Here is a 6,000-nt window from a genome sequence, read left to right as displayed (position 1 = left end):
CGAGGATAGGAGTAGGCATTGTGTGGATATAGTATGGTTGTAGAGCTATATGATATTATAAAACATTCTGGTATGGGGAGGGGGCTGCAGTACGTGGACACTGTACGGTTGTAAGACAATATGGCACAATACTATGAATTCAATGAAACGTGGGCCAGTACAAGAGGTGCCGAGGTGGCATTATTTGGGCACTGTATAGTTGCATGGCTATATGGCACAATCTGTAAATTCTATGAAACATGTCCATGTCTTAGTCAAACCCTTCTCCGTTCAGGAAAGTAAAAATACCTGAAATGTGATGTCTTTGATCTATGGATGAAAATAGACACTTGTTCAATCTGCAATTCTTCACAATTACATCATAAAAAGCAGTATTCCCATACATTATGCTACATCAGTGCACTGCCAATATTGCAGGGTTATGAACAGCCCAGTGGGATATGTTTGCACCTCGGCTATAAAGGAAGCATGCATCTTTCATGTCCCTTCCCCCACCAGCAATTTCATGGCCATGCATGGCTGCTTAGACATCCATAGGGAAATCAATTTCCTTTGTAAGCCTTGGTGCCAAACTGCAAACTATTTCTTTTTGACTAATGATGGAAACAATGTATTCCTGTAGGAATGAACGTACATTGTAACAATATCTGTGTCTATTATTTACAGATGGAGACAGCTCATCTTTCCATTATCTGGTATATAAATCTATCGGATAAAATGTAACATTCTATATTTTTCTTATACCGTTGTAATTTTTTTGCTTTTCCTATAGCGCTATGGAATATGTCGGTGCTATACCACTTTTCCACGCAATATTGGATGGTGGTCTTATCAATGTTATTTATTGCTGGCGTATCTCGCCAGTTGGCGGACAATACGATATAGATCATGAATGCCTCTGCATGCCACAACTCCACAGAAGTAGCTACTCTGATCCCTAACCTGTCACTTGCTTTTTACCAGGCTACAGCAACTGCATGAGCAATCTCTTACTCCCTTTGCAAAGCCTATTGGTCCAGAGCCGCTGTCAGTCAACGACACGACTGGCTTTCTATACTAGGATGGGGTGGGCTTCTAGGTTTCCTGGGTAACCATAGTCTGGGTTGAGCTGCAGCGGAGCCTTGGCAGGAGTGTGTCAGCAGCAGCAATAGGCGAAGGAGGAGGGAGGGGGGGCTCTGACCGTCACCTCTCCCACTCAGGCATATTGGGCGATCAGGACTGTCCTGTGTTGCTAACACATTCATGTGCTCTGAGCGCAACCCTGGCTTGTTGCCTAGGAGGATATCACAGGCAGGGGTGAGTTAACTTCTTTATTCCTAAAAGGGGGGGAGAGTAGAGAGGTAAGGGGGTCTATAGCTCATTGATGCATGAGGTGTGGGGGTGTGTATTATGATGTCTGACATTGGGCAGGGCTGCCCACTTACTGTCAAATAGATCTAACACTCGCAGGGCTCCCTTTGTTTTGCACCTATCTATACATTGTGCACAATTCCAGATATCCATTCTGCAATATTGACTTCTTACCGGACTGAGTGAACTTTCATTGGCAAGTGGAAATTATATTCTGTAATTGGGTTCATTGGTGCAGTGGGAAAGTTGAGTATTGCAATGGGAAAGCGGTATGGAAAGATGTATCTAAAATTGTGAATTGGAATGAAACCTGCAACATATGTAACATGCATCCTGAGATGTATGTGCAGTGCCGCTGAATATGTCATGTATTCCCCTTGTAAAGTAACCAGCTGATTGCACATGATGGACAGAAGTGACGTGTAGCCGGACCGGGACACACACACAATTTATGGTTCATATAGCAGTAGGAACCCCTGGAATCATTCATTTAGTAGCAGAGATGTCTGTGCCTGTCGCCAGAATTCTGGAATCAGTCATGCCTAATTGAATTCTTTTGTTGTGGTCTCCTAGCAGTATAGCCAGCGTCCCCTTTGATGCAATAGGTACCTGCTTGCTGGGTTAGCCTCACCGAATAATTGGCTTGGCTCTAGAAACGACACGATTAGCAAGTGATAATTCCGCATACTAATACAGACGTGTTGATAAAATTCTGTTGGCTGCAGAGGTATCACTTGGTCGGATCATCTCGAGCCTCTTCTAGCAGGGCACCCTGCAGTACTGTGGGTTGGAGGGGGTAGAGAAAGGGTTAAATCCACGTCCCCCAAGTGCGAAAATCATGGAAAGGATCCACTTTCTCTTCTGGGTATATTTGCTGTAAGATGAGATGTGGCAGCTGTTGATCTTTGGGTGCTGGTAAGTTACTTGCAGCATTGGTTACAGAGGTGTATACCCTGCTGCAGATCAGGAGGAAGCCTGCTGCCAAAACATATCCGACTTATGGAAACATTTACCTTGGCTGACTCTGGGGCCAGAGGAAAACTTTCAGTGCTGCATTGCCTCTTCTCTATAGACGGAAAGCAAGACCATAGCTAGGTTGTTACATATATTTAGTTACACGCTGGAAAATGTTGACGCGGTTGGCCAGTTTCTAATAGGCGTATGCCACCAGAGGAAAAGTTATTACACCTACTTATGCCACGTGTTATTACATTCTTCTACGCATTGTTTGCATGCATGCATGTCAACAATTGCAGCAGCAGTAAAGCAGGAGGTCATCATATGACTATTGTATCCTTAGTATCCCTGCATACATATAGAAGCTATAAGACTAGGCTTACATCTGTCCTGGAGGCTTTATGAGATTATGAGATGTCATATAGCGCAGCATGCACTGTTGTTTGATGGTAAACTCATGGACACATTGAAAGGTCTATATATATATATACAGTGATGGCTGATATACAGTGTTGGCCAAAAGTATTGTCCCCCCTGCAATTCTGTCAGATAATACTCAGTTTCTTCCAGAAAATGATTGCAAGCACAAACTCTTTGGTATTAATATCTTCATTTATTTTGTTTGCAATGAAAAAACACAAAAGAGAATGAAAAAAAAGTCAAATCATTGATCATTTTACATAAAATTCGAAAAAATGGGCCGGACAAAAGTATTGGCCCCCTCAGCCTAATACTTCGTAGCACAACCTTTAGATAAAATAACTGAACAACCGCTTACGGTAACCATCAATGAGTTTCTTACAAGGCTCTGCTGGAATTTTAGACCATTCTTCTTTGGCAAACTGCTCCAGGTCCCCCCTGAGATGTGAAGGGGGCCTTCTCCAAACTGCCATCAAGAGATCTCTCCTCCCCCACAGGTGTTTTATGGGATTCAGGTCTGGACTCATTGCTGCCACTTTACAAGTCTCCAGTGCTCTCTCTCAAACCATTTTCTAGTGCTGACCTGAAGTGTGTTTTGGGTCATTGTCCTGCTGGAAGACCCATGACCTCTGAGGGAGACCCAGCTTTCTCACACTGGGCCCTACATTATGCTGCACAATGTGTTGGTAGTCTTCAGACTTCATAATGCCATGCACACGCTCAAGCAGTCCAGTGCCAGAGGCAGCAAAGCAACCCCAAAACATCAGGGACCCTCCGCCATGTCTGACTGTAGGGACCGTGTTCTTTTCTTTGAAGACCTCTTTTTTTTCCCTGTAAACTCTATGTTGATGCCTTTTGCCAAAATGCTCTACTTTTGTCTCATCTGACCAGAGAACAAACTCCAGCCTGGCTTTTTTATGTCTCTGGGTAAGAAGTGGGGTCTTCCTGGGTATCCTACCATACAGTCCCTTTTCATTCAGACGCCGACGGATCGTACAGGTTGACACTGTTGCACCCTCGGACTGCAGGGCAGCTTGAACTTGTTTGGATGTTAGTCGAGGTTCTTTATCCACCATCCGCACAATCTTGCGTTGAAATCTCTCGTAAATTTTTCTTTTCCGTCCACATCTAGGGAGGTTAGCCACAGTGCCATGGGCTTTAAACGTCTTGATGACACTGCGTATGGTAGACACAGGAACATTCAGGTCTTTGGAGATGGACTTGTAGCCTTGAGATTGCTCATGCTTCCTCACAATTTTGCTTCTCAAGTCCTCAGACAGTTCTTTGGTCTTCTTTCTGTTCTCCATGCTCAATGTGGTACACACAAGGACACAGGACAGAGGTTGAGTCAACTTTAATCCAAGCAAGTTGATTTAGTTATTGCCACCACCTGTTAGGTGCCTCAGGTAAGTAACAGGTGCTGTTAATTACACAAATCAGAGAAGCATCACATGATTTTTCAAACAGTGCCAATACTTTTGTCCACCCCCTTTGTTATGTTTGGTGTGGAATTATATCCAATTTGGCTTTTTGACTATTCTTTTTGTGGTTTTCCATTGAAGACAAATTAAATGAAGATAATAATACCAAAGAATTTGTGATTGCAATCATTTTCTGGAAGAAAACGAGTATTATCTGACAGAATTGCAGGGGTGCCAATACTTTTGGCCAACACTGTATATCAGCAGCTAAAGTCTTGTGGGCCCCCCTACTTCATCCCTACATTGAATTCTTGATACTGATGGTTATGGGTGCTAAGGAGTTTAATCCACCTTAGTATGGTTAGGGGAATCTGTGGGCTCTTCGGTTTATGGGCCAGATGAAAGCTGCAATCTCAATACTGATGCCCGTGCTTTTGGGGCCCCTAAGGCTCCTGGACTCCGGTGCAACTGCACCCTGCCACTGTATATCAGCTCGCCCTTAGCTTTGCAGAGCACAGCAGGGGAGGTCTTAGGTCTTGTTCCTCTGCTTCCCCTGTTGACACGCCCACTCTTGATCACATGACCAACTTCCTTGTACACTATGGACCTAGTAGAATGGAGTCAGTGATGTCACAAAGATGACTTTCGACACCCTGCAGGACTCTGAAAATTAGAGATGCACTAGTAAGATTTATTTTACCCTGCATCAGCCCTTTAAAAGTGAATAAGATCCTTTAAGCATCATTAGATCCCTTATGTGATGGATTCGGCTCTACGTCAAATTCAGTTTTCCGCTCCTATGACGGAACAGGAAACAGAAATGACGTCACAGATGTGACCTAGCCTAACTGGTTCATCTATACCTATGCACAAACAGGGGGCGCTATTGCCGAAGCTGTCATGTGATGTATCATATGAACCCTGGTTTTGGTATTATGTTCAAGTGCTGCCCATTTGGCAAACCATACCGGAAAATGGGTTTTTTTTCTATGTTTGTTCCCTGTTATATTAATGATAACAAATAATATTGTTTTGGTACTATCTTGTCTGCACTTTTGTAATATTCAACACTTTCTATGTCAATGTCATGGCTGTCTGTAGACAAATCTGAAAAATCAAGCCCCGCCCCTAATGCACTTGCAGGCTTATCTTATGCCCTGTTCATGTCATCATTTGGATTCCGTCCAGTGGAGTCCGCATGGAAAACCCCCAGAACGGAATAACAAATGCAAGTGCAAAGCGCTGTGCTGTAAAAGCACACGGACCCCATAGGCTATAATGGGGTCTGTGTGCTTACCAGCAGATGTCCACAGGGATCGTGTGGACAGGAAAGTAGTTCACAATCTACTTTCCTGTCCACATGATTCGTGTGCGCAGCATGCGGCAAGCACACGGACCCCATTATAGTCCATGTGGTCCATGTGCTTTTACAGCATTTGCTTTTGTATTCCATGGGGGGGGGGGCTCCATGTGGCCACTAAGATATGTTATTAGTAAAGGCCTCTACACGGCACCCCTATAGTGACCGCTATGACTGATAATCCAGGACTTTTATATGGAGGCCCTAAAAGGGTGCTCCTGTTTTAGGACACATACTTTTAATACATAGATGCCCAGTTATGGATGGTGCGACTTAGATGTGTTACTACATCCTCACCATAGCAAGGTTGTCACATTGCAATACTTATAGCATGAATGAATATCCCAATTTTACAGCAGCGGGAGAAGAGTGTGCTGCTTTTCTTGGAAGCAGTGACCTCCCCCTTTATGTATTACGAGAAGTCGGTTGTGCGGCACAGGAGGGGGGGACGACATTTTGAGAACTTAAATAACTTAAGTGCCATTAAGATAA

General features: G+C 43.9%; 1 protein-coding gene across 1 annotated transcript in view; it reads left to right on the top strand.

Moving 5' to 3' along the window:
• The first annotated feature begins 1,129 nt into the window (after positions 1-1,129).
• LNX2 (ligand of numb-protein X 2) overlaps positions 1,130-6,000 on the top strand; it is a 103,614-nt gene continuing 98,743 nt past the window's right edge. Inside the window, exon 1 of the mRNA XM_075265957.1 lies at positions 1,130-1,296. The gene's annotated coding sequence lies outside the window, so the exon portion shown is untranslated. The remainder of the gene's footprint in view (positions 1,297-6,000) is intronic.

The sequence above is a fragment of the Leptodactylus fuscus genome, chromosome 2 (assembly GCF_031893055.1).
Source record: "Leptodactylus fuscus isolate aLepFus1 chromosome 2, aLepFus1.hap2, whole genome shotgun sequence".
Taxonomy (NCBI): Eukaryota; Metazoa; Chordata; class Amphibia; order Anura; family Leptodactylidae; genus Leptodactylus; species Leptodactylus fuscus.
The sequence above is the reverse complement of the archived record's forward strand: the minus strand, read 5'-3'. Positions and strand labels throughout refer to the sequence as shown.